The 11,364-nt window shown below is 38.9% G+C and overlaps 1 non-coding gene across 1 annotated transcript; it reads right to left on the bottom strand.

The window, feature by feature from the left end:
* Positions 1-1,909: 1,909 nt before the first annotated feature.
* On the bottom strand, positions 1,910-2,016 carry LOC142179642 (small nucleolar RNA R71). The gene has a single exon (XR_012708187.1). It is a non-coding gene; the product is annotated as a small nucleolar RNA R71 (small nucleolar RNA).
* Positions 2,017-11,364: the final 9,348 nt, after the last annotated feature.

Raw genomic sequence — 11,364 nt, 5'->3', positions numbered from 1 at the left:
GAAAAAGATTCACCCTGAGAAACCTCCATAGCCGTGGCACGGCAGCCCATTTTGCTGCTGTTGTGAATTGGCAAGGTCCCTGATAAAGTCTACAACTACCCTGCCTGGCGCATCGCCCCATGCGGTGCGCCTTTACATTTTTTTACTAAGTAATAACCATATTTCGGCTAGGAGAAGGTTGTTTTGTTTGGGCCGACCCTACTTAGTATAAATACATATAAAAACTTTATTGTTAGGACTTTTGACACATTTAAGACCTAAGGAAGCCAAGGATGAGGTGGAGAAGCAAAAGCTCAAGGATTTCACCATTCAATCATCACTCAAGACAAGAGATTGGATCCTTTTATGTTTTTCTTTAACTTAAACATATTTATGATGAATTTCTCCATATCTATGAAGTAGTTCTCTTTAGGGTTTGATGGATTTGGTGTACTGATACTTGTTTGTGGATTATAACTCTAGTTTTTATGTATTGAATCATTTTGAATGTCTTAATTGTGGCATCTATATTCACTAGTTCATGTAATCGTGAGAGGCATATCTTTGCATTATATTTTGTTAGTTGAAGGCTAGTTGAATTGTTCATTAAACATAGTTAGGAGGATAATCCAGAGAGGTTCACCTAAAGACCTATCCACTATGAATTCTTGCATATCTTCACGAGCTTAAATTGGTTCATCTTGTAAGGTTGAGACGTAATCAAGAGAGGAGTTTCTAATAAACAATTGAATTAATAACCAAGTGAATTCGAGAGACTCACTTGAGCATTAGAAGTGAATCATCTAGAGTTAGATCCAAAACATCTGTCTTGCACCTATCCTATCAACCCTATCTTCTCAATTGATAACCTTCTTTGCACGTTACCTGCATTGATTGTCATTAGCCAATAGTTTAGATTCTTAGTTAATTTTAGTATTAATTACCAAACTCTTAATTATTGATCATCTTGAATAGCAACTAATCTATAAACTACAATAATAATATTGTTTAACTCCAATCCCAGTGGACACGATATTATAAATTACTATATTCGACTAGCGAGCATATTTTAGTGTGCGTTTTGCGCTCGTCAAATTTTGGCGCCGTTGTCGGGGATTGGCAATCAATATTGTTTGAAATAGTTTTTAGTGCTAATTCAGGAATTTTCTTTTTATTTTATTTTTCTCTTTTTACGTTTGGTGTTCTTTGACTGTGCACAGGCTATAGTTTAGATTGGTGCATGAATCGATTTTCTAGGATAGAAGTGCAACCATATGAACTAGAAATCGAGAAACAACTGCGATAGTTGAGGAAGGAAAGAAATCTCCCCAAGAAAGAGAAGGTTGGGAAATCCTCAACCAAAGACAATACGGCTGTAGATTATTATAATGTAGATTTGGCTGTGAGGGAGGCAACCAAATTCAGAGAGAAAGCTGCCAAGGATGCTGAAGAAGCAGCTATCAGAGATGCACAAATTGCATATGAAGAAGAGAGGGCTCGAAGAATTGCTTAGAATTAGCCTTTAGTTCCAAATCACTTCGAAAACATAGCTCCCGGTGCTGGGAGACCACTTAGAGATTATGCTATATCGATCTACAACCAAGGCTTATCATATGTGAGGCAACCTCCAGTTGCAGCCAATAATTTTGAGCTGAAGCAAAGGTTGCTCCAAACCCTCCAAAACAGTCATGTTTTCAGAGAAAATATGAACGAAGATAAAAATAATCATTTGATGGACTTCGAGGAGATTATGAAAACCTTTCAGTACAATGTTGTTTCACAAGATGCAGTTTATCTAAGACTATTCCCCTTCACAAATAAAGATGATGCAAAGCACTGGCTTCGAAACTTGCCCTAGGGATCTATTAGAACATGGGATGAGATGACCAGAAAATTTCTTGCTAAATATTTCTCCTCAACTAAAATGGGTAAGTTTAGAAGATAAATCCATAACTTCTACCAGAATGAGACTGAAATTGTGTTTGAAGCATGGGAGTGGTTTAAGGAGATAACGCGAAAATGTCAACATAGTGGAATTAATCTTTGGATGCAACTCCAGGTCTTTTGGGATGGATTGACAGCGGCCTCACGGACAACACTGAATAATGCAGCTGGAGGCCCATTGATGAAAAAGATTCCAGAGGAGATAGTCAGAATTGTTGATAAATTGTTTGAATATACAAATTAGTGGCCCTCTGAGATTAGTGAAAGAAGAAGATCAACCGGTGTTCACCAGGTTGATGCTATCACATCTATGTAGGTATAGCTTGATGATATGGCTAAAGAAATAAGGAAGTTGACCTTAGCCTCGATACACAATGAGCCTCACGCAACATGTGATATATGTGGAAGAAGACACCCTACTCACGAGTGTCAAGCCTCAACTGAGGAAGTTAATGTTGTTGGGAATTATAACTTCAATTCAATGGGTTAGAATCACCCCGTTTTTTCATGGATTTAACATGGGGATACATCGACTGCCTAGAAACAAAACAACTCCAGATGTCATGGACAAGGAGCCCCAGGTTTCCAAAATTAGCAGAAGCTGCAGTTTCAGCCTTAACGGCCAATTCAGCCTAGTTTAGAAGATCTGATGAAGTCATTCATTGTCAAGATGGATGATAAATTAGATACTCATGGTGCAGCTATCAAAGAACTTGGGACAAGTTTGCGTAACATGGAGAGACAAGTTAGACAAATTGCAACTATATTGTCCGAGAGAATCCCAGGTACTTTGCCAGCTGATACTGAAAAGAATCCCAAAGAAATGGTGAATTTTGTGACCTTGAGAAGCAGGAAAGTGTTGAAAGAGACCACTCCAGTCCAAGAAGAGGTTGTGCTTGAAGAAGAAAGTGGGGAGCAGCTTAAAATTGAAGCTGATAAGAAGAAGAAGAAAGGCGACAGGGGAGGAGAGAAAAAAGAATGAGGAAACTTCGAGAAGGGATGACTCTAATGATGTGAGAAAGCATATGTCTGCTCAACCTTTTCCTCAAATCTCTATAGAGAAAGCTGGATAAGCAGTTTGAGAGATTTCTAAATATGCTATGACATGTCAATGTAAATTAGCCATTCACTGAAGTTCTCTCACAAATGCCAGCTTATGCCAAGTCTTTGAATGGGATCCTTACAAAGAAAATGAAGATAGAGGAGACCTAAATTGTCAAGCTCATAGAGCATACCAGTGAATTATTGCAAAACAAACTCCCACAAAAGTGTGGAGATCCAGGGAATTTTACTATACATTGCTCTTTAGGCACTCTTAACTTTGATAGTTCTTTATGTGATTCTGGTGCCTCAATTAATCTAATGCCATTATATATTTAGAGCAAACTAGATAAGGAGATTGGAGAGATAAGGTCGATGCCAATATCTTTATAGCTGGTAGACCAAACAACTATAACATCTGAGGGGATAGTGGAAGATGTATTGGTGCGGGTGGATAAATTTGTATTTATTGTAGATTTTATAGTTGCAAAGATGGAAGGGAATAAATAATTACCCCTAACCTTAGAAAAACCATTCTTAGCAATGGGTAGAGAAATATTTGACACATGATAGAAAACTCATACTTAGAGTGAGTGATAAGACCATAACTTTCGAGATGAATGTAGAATTGAGGGTGAAAAAGGAGAAGCCACCTGCAAGTGTTGAGTGGAAAGTGAAGAGTTCAAAAGAGAAGGCCCTAGTGGTAGAGAAAGATAAGTGTGGGGTGTAACCTAAAAAGGCTGAGAAGAAGCTGTCTGCATGGATGTGTGCACTAGTTCGGGCGAGTGGAATAAAGCTCGACTCTTATTCAGACCCCGATTAGAGATTCAGAGATGTTTCCTCTACTTTATACTTTTTAATTGTGTAACGACCCATCCAGTCGTTTCATGAGTTAACCGCTCCATTTCCCCTATTTCTTCTTCATTATGCTTTACTTGTCCGTGTTATGTGGTATCGGGTAAGTCGGTTCGAAACCGGAATGGTTTTGGTAAGGTTTGAGACACTTAGTCTCTTTTGAGTAAGCTTAAATTGGAAAAGTCAACCAGATGTTGACTTATGTGAAAAGGGGCTCGGATATGAATTTCGATGGTTCAGATATCTTCGAGAGATGATTTGGGACTTAGGTGTGTGATCGGAACGTGTTTTGGAGATCCGTAGTAGATTATGGCTTGAATTGGCGAAATTGAGATTTTGGCATTTTTGGGTTGATAGGTGAGATTTTAATATAGGGGTCGGAAAAGAATTCCGGAAGTTGAAATAGGTCCGTTGTGTCATTTGGGATGTGTGTACAAAATTGTAGGTCATTCGGACCTGGTTTGATAGACCTTTTGATCAAAAGCGTAATTCGGAAGATTTTTGGAACCTTAGGCTTGAATCTGATGTGTTTTGGTTGATTCGATGTGGTTTGAGGTATTTTGAAGATTGGTATAAGTTTAAATGGTGGTATATGACTTGTTTGTGCTTTGGTTGGGGTCCCGGAGGCCTCGGGGTGATTTCGGGTGGCTGATGGAAAGATAGGAATTTGGAAATGGCAGCTGATGTTTTAGGACTGCTGTCATAACTGCATCTGCAGTTGGGAGGCCGCAGGTACGACCCCCGCATATGCGGAAAATATTTCGCAGAAATGGAAGGGGCCAAGAAGAGCTGGAGCCGCAGAAGCGGCTAGGTGAGCGCACCTGCAATAGCGCATGTGCGGGTATATTATCGCACATGCGGAAATTGGGCGTTTAAGTGATTTGTGCAGAAGCGCACCTGGGACCGTAGGTGCAGGTCCGTAGGTGCGAGGTTGTGACCGCAGAAGCGCTTTAGCTGGGGTAGAAAATATAAATTATGGACTTCACAATTTTTAGCCTTTCTTCACCATTTTTAAGTTAGTTTTGGAGGTTTTTGGGAGCTTTTTAAGAAGGAATTCAAGGGAGCTTCGTTTAGGTAGATTGTTGAACCAAACACTCGTTTCTATGATGTTATTTCATGGATTAGGCTTGTAATTTATGGAAAATACGGAGTTTGAGGGGTCATTGTGATCGGATTTTAGTACTTTTGATATGTATGAATTCGTGGGGAGATAAGGAGTCTATTGATGTAAATTTTATCAAATTCCGAGATGTGGGCCTCGGGGTCAAGTTTGGCTAATTTCAGGATTTGCGTTGTATTTTGATTACTTTTGAGTGAGCTTTGTTCCCTTAGCATATTTTGATGGTTATGTACTAATTTTGGCTAGATTTGGATCATCCGGAGGACGATTCGAGGGGCAAAGGTATCGCGAGTTAGAGTTTGGACCGGATTGAAGTGAGTAATGATTGTAAATGTTGTCCTGAGGGTATGAAACCCCAGATTTCACATCGTTGTGCTATATTGAGGTGACGTACACGCTAAATGACGAGCGTGGGGCCGTGCACCATTGGGTATTGTGACTTAGTCCATCCCGTATGACTGTTTTACTCCGTATTTGATTGACAACTGTTTGCTATCATCATGTTTTGTGCTGAATGCCATATTTGGACCTCGTGCCAACTGTTTAGACCCTTAAGGGATTTTTACTGCTATTTCCTCACTATTTTGATTTTATATCTGTACTCAGTCATGCTATATTATATTGTTTTCATAACTCAGCCATGATTACTCTGTTTTAACACTTTAAATGATATTTTGGGCTAAGCATCATATTTTGCTGTGCCCGGGCGGCTTTTAGAGATTTTGACTGAGTATGGCCGAGGGACTGTGTTTTGAGGTTATTATGGGATGGGGCTGCACACCGCAGTAATGTTGTACTGATTATGATTATGAGGCCGAGGGCCTAAGTTGGTATGCCACGAGGTGGCTTGATATGAGGCTGAGAGCCTATTGATTATGCCACGAGATGGCTTGATATTGCGCTTGGGCCGTAAGGGGCCCCTCCCAGAGTCTGTACACCCCAGTGAGTGCGGGTACCCAGTGTGATATGTGATATAGACCGAGGGGCTGAAGTTGTTCCATGTTATTGCCCGATGGGCTAATTTCTATTGGTATTGTTCCTGAGGGGCTGATTTTATGTGTTTATCGTTTCTCGCTGCTTTTCATTTACTTGTTTAACTATTAAAAAAGTGTTTTAAAAAAGCTTATGTTGAACTAAGGTGTTTTTATAAGATTTCACTATTTTTACTGCCTTTTTGTAGCTTTTTGCTGTGTTTTATGTATTTTCTTATCGCTCAGTGTTCATTTATTTTTATTACTCACTGAGTTGGAGTACTCACTTTACTCTATGCACCCTGTGCGCATGTACAGGAGCCTCGGGTCCTGCTAGCGAGGGCTGATTGCTTCTAGCGGGCTATTTGGAGTTCACTAGGTAGCTGCTCGGCGTTCGCAACCCAGTGCTTCTCCCTCTTTGCTTATTTAACCTTGTATTAGATTTCTATAAAAGATTGTGTAATCCGTTTTCATACTGCTAGACTTATGTTAGATGCTCATGACTGGTGACACCCCAATGTCGGGTTGTGTTTGTTTTCCGCAGTTGATATATTTCACTCTATTTTGGGATTTATCATTATTAATGACTTAATTATGAATTATTATATCTATTAATTTAGTTGGGGGTTTGTGTCGGCTAGTCCTGTCTTCATGAGAGGCACCATCATGATCGGGCTTGGGTTTAGGGTCGTGACAAATTGTGTGTCACGGTGACATGCCACAACTTAAAATGTGCGTTGGAGGATAATTGTATGTTGTATGTATATGTGTTAGTTTTTTCTTTTAAGTAGTTAGTTTTGTTTTTTAGTATTTAGAAAAAAATTGAAAAACCATAAAAATTTTAAAAATTATCGTTTTTTCCCGACGATGGATATCATTCGACAGGCTTCTTGTTGGATTAAAGTCAAAAGAAAAAGACCAAAAATATTTTATTTTTATAGGTAGTGTAATAATTCCCCCTAGTTTTACTTTGTGTCGTGGTTCTTTTCAAATAGTTTTGGTTGAACAGGGGGTAGTTCGTTTTTATTTGTATTTGGTGAAGGAAACCTTGTTCTATGATTTGAATTGGAAGCAATATCTCTTGACTTTGTTGTACCTTGAGAATAGTGAGTACTTTAGTTGTGACGCTTAGGCTCAGTGATTGACTCTTGTATAAGTATCTTAAATTATATGATCTTAACTTTGCTTAACTGCTTTGACTAGATTGTCTTGATGATTCCAATTCCGAGTGAGTTATGTGCCATGTGTGTGTGAGGTTTGTATGATTATGTGCATTGCATTTGATGTCTAGAACTTGCCCCGTGTGTTTTCAAAGTGAAATAGCAGTTTTGTTCAGTCTAGGAAGTGATATAGATATTTCTTTGCTGAGCTAGATATATGTTTTCATCCTTCTAATTGTTATATATCTTAGTTAACTCCTTTGAGCCTGTAGTCATGTTTCCTTGGCAACCACTTTACAAGCCTTACCCATTTGTTCGAATTGACCATCTATTTGAACCGTGTACCTCCCGAGAGCACTTGAATTTGGTATGAACTTTGTAAAAGCTGAAGTATGGGGTGATTGATTTGGCTTTTGAGTGGAACTATTGAAATAAGGAGAAAGGTGCAATATTTTGAAAAAGTAAGAGCCACTTGAATTGAATAAGAAAAGAAAAAATAGTTGTATGGTTGTGCAAAATATTCATTGTTAAGTTATAACTCTTGATGTGAAGGCAGAGTTATGGTTTGACATAAGTGCGAGGTTTTGAATGATGAAGTGAATATTAAAGTACTTAGGGAGGTGTAGTCACTCTTATATCTAAGTGTATCCTACTCGTCCCGCAAACTACATTACAACCAATTAAAGTCCTACTTGATCCTCGACCGAATGAGCTCAATTAGTTGAGTATTACACAACGGGCAAGCCTATGGTTCATCTTTTGTGGTATATGAATGTTGTTTCTAAGAGTGAGTGAATTCTTTCTATCTTGAGTTCCTGATTGCTCTTAAATTTTATTGTGTGTGGAACTACTCTCTATTATTGTGTGAGGGCACTTGATTCATGAAGGAAAGACAATGTCGTTGACCTCTATGTTAGACTAAGTGAGTGATTTGTGAATAATGCATGGTGCTTTTGAGTTAAATCTTAAGGTGAAGATGTTACACTATTGTGCTTAGTCAATTTTTTAAATATACTTGGTGTGATGAGTTAAGAGAATGGTTTTAAAAGGTCGTGTCTTTATAAAATATAGTTTGATTGCTCGAGGACGAGCAATGGTTTAAGTATAGGGTGTTGATGGTAGGCACTAATCTCATGTTTTAGTTGCATTTTACACTCCAATTTACTTCACTTTAATTGGGTTTGAGCTTTAATCACTAGTGTTTTGCACTAATTGTGTATTTTATGCATTGTAGGAGTGTTTCCAGGTGATGTAGATGTTATGGAATGAATTCGAGTAATTTAGAGCTTTGAAGTCTGAGTAAAAATCTAAGGGATTAAGTCGGGATCGCGTTCGAGGATCAAGGACCAAGCCTGGATATCAAAAAACGAGCAAAAAAGATTCATTATGAGAAACCTCCACAGCCTCGGTGCGTGGGGCGGCGCATGGTGGACCGCGGCTGCCCATTTTGCTGCTGTTGTGAATTGACAAGGTCCCTGATAAAGTCCACTGTTTCCCTTCCTGGAGCGTCGCCCCATGAGGCGCGCCTATGCATTTTTCACAGAGCAACGGTCCTATTTCGTCTAGGACAAGATGGGTCGGACCATACTTAGTATAAATACATGTAAAAACATTATTTTTGGGACTTTTGGCAAATCTAAGACCTAAGGAAGCCAATGAGAGGTGGATAAGCAAAAGCTCAAGCATTCATCATTCAATCCTCACTCAAGACAAGAGTTTGGATCATTTATGATTTCCTTTAACTTAAACATATTTATGAAGAATTGCTCCATATCTATGGAGTAGTTCTTTTTAGGGTTTAATGGATTTGGTGCATTGGTACTTGTTTGTGAACTATATAACTCTAGTCTTTATGTATTGAATTATTTTGGATGTCTTAATCGTTGCATCTACATTCACTAGTTCATGTAATCGAGAGAGGCATAACTTGTCATATCTCTGCATTATATTTTGTTGGTTTAATTTATTGATTCTTCTTAGTAATCGAACGAGCATATTTCGACATAATTCATGGATACGATATTATAAATTACTAAATTTGACTAGCTAGCATATTTTAGTGTGTGTTTTGCGCTCACCAAAACGAGCCGCCCATGCGGCAAATCCTTCACAGGTGCAAACACACCAGAAGCCCTGTTGCTTCTGCAACTTCTTCCAATTCAAAACGAGTTCCGCGCATCGTCCGATTGGCATTCGAGGCCCCCGAGGCCTTGTCCAAACATACCAACATGATTTAAATGATAAAATGGACCTGCTCAACCTCGCGAAACACGAAAAACAACACCAGAACTATGAATTGCTTTCCAAACCAATCAAATCAACTTATGAACTTCAAGTTCTTCCAACTTGATCCAAGCGCGCCAAATCATACTTAAACTATTCGGAATGACAACAAATTTTGCGTGCAAGTCTTAAATCACCATACAGAACTATTCCCAAGCTCGAATTTTGGAACAGACCTCGATAACACCAAAACCTACTCCAAACTAAATTTAATGAACTTTAAAACGTTCAATGCGCCAACTTTCAATTTTATGTGCCGAAACGCTCCTAGGTCATCCAAAACCCAATCCGAACATACGTCCATTTCCAAAATCATCATACAAACCTATTGAGACCATCAAATCCTAGTTCTGAAGTGGTTTATTAGAAATATTGACCCAAGTCAAACTTGACCCTTTAAATCAAATATTAAGGAACTAAGTGTTCTGATCTTAACCCGAAGCCTTCCAAATCCCGAACTAACAATCCCTACAAGTCATAAAATAGTAAAAGCACATATGGGAGACTTATTTAGGGGAACGGGGATCAATAAAGCAAAATGACCGGTTAAGTCGTTACATTCTCCATCTCTTAAATAAATGTTCGTAATCGAACGGGTCTATAATTATACGTTGAGTGCTGAATAAGTATGGATATATGTTCCGCATATCCTCATTGGTCTCCCATGTTTCCTCCTCAACTGGTTGACCCCTACACTAAACCTTTTCCGCATTAATCTTCTTGGACCTCAACTGGGAAACCTGCCTATCAACAATGGCAACTAGCTCCTCCTCATAACCCAGGCTCTTGTTTAGCTGAACCGTGTTGAAGTCTAACACATGCGACCCATAGGCATGATACTGTCACGACCCATACCTAAAGAGGTGTGGCTGGCACTAGTTTCCATACTCGGCCTAAGCGTACAACTCTATAACTGTGAACTCTTGAGGGGTAACACTCAACTTAGGTCAATGAGACCATATTCTGAATCATCTGAAAATAACGTCTCTCTCATATAAGGGGTAAGCATACCCAAAAACTGATATATATAAATGTGTAGGCTGACGAAGGCCCCATGAACATCTACTGATATACAAAATATATAGGACTCGTCTACAAGCCTCTATAAATAGCAAAACTGTATCATGGTCGGGACATGGCCTCGACCTACCCATCAAACCTATATATATAAAATGGACTCCAAGGTCTAGACATGGTAACTCCGAGGAAGTGGAGCTTACTAACCGAGCTGATGTTTGACATTGTCTATTAGAAAGGTCTATGCAGCTGTCTATCAGGACATGTAGGTATGAAATGCAGTGCCCCCAGCAAAAGGGATGTCAGTACGAAATAATGTGTCGAGTATGTAAGGCAAGAGAATAACTGAACGCTGAAACTGAACTGATAATATAATAACTGAAAGGAACTTAGAGTTAATGATGATCTGGAGATATATTTACCTGCTGATATTGACTTAACTCTCTCAATATAGTATGTAAAATTGATGCCCATTCCTATAAGTCTCGGTACATATAACTACTTTACCATAGTAGGCTCCCTCATAGGCGCTCGACCATACTAGGCTCTGTATCTCGACCATTCTAGGCTCGCTCATAGGTGCTTAGCCACAGTAGGCTCAATATCTGTAACACACCTTCTGATTAGAGGTTGCCCAATAGGTGCTTGCCCACCTATTATAGCTCGGTGGTGGTGAAAATGCTGTAATACTATATATATATATACATACCCTCTACTCTCTCGATTCAAAGAAGACAATACTTAACTGAATAGAAAGTCCCAATAAGAGAGAATGTTGTAACTTATGAGACTATGAAGATGTACATAAATTCAGGAATATGAACTTCTTTTTATGTCTCGTTATCAAACACATCTAGCTACTGGATCAACTTCTCTTTAAGTCTCATTATCAAACACACGTCACTACTAGATCATGCCAAAAGAAGGAAAGGTCTAGTCTTAACATACCTTAGCCTTGTAGTTTATCATCCTAACAACTTAACCAACATACACG

This window comes from Nicotiana tabacum, chromosome 3 (genome assembly GCF_000715075.1).
Source record: "Nicotiana tabacum cultivar K326 chromosome 3, ASM71507v2, whole genome shotgun sequence".
In the NCBI taxonomy this organism is placed as follows: Eukaryota; Viridiplantae; Streptophyta; class Magnoliopsida; order Solanales; family Solanaceae; genus Nicotiana; species Nicotiana tabacum.
Note: the sequence above shows the minus strand (reverse complement) of the source record. Positions and strands in the feature narration are given on the sequence as shown.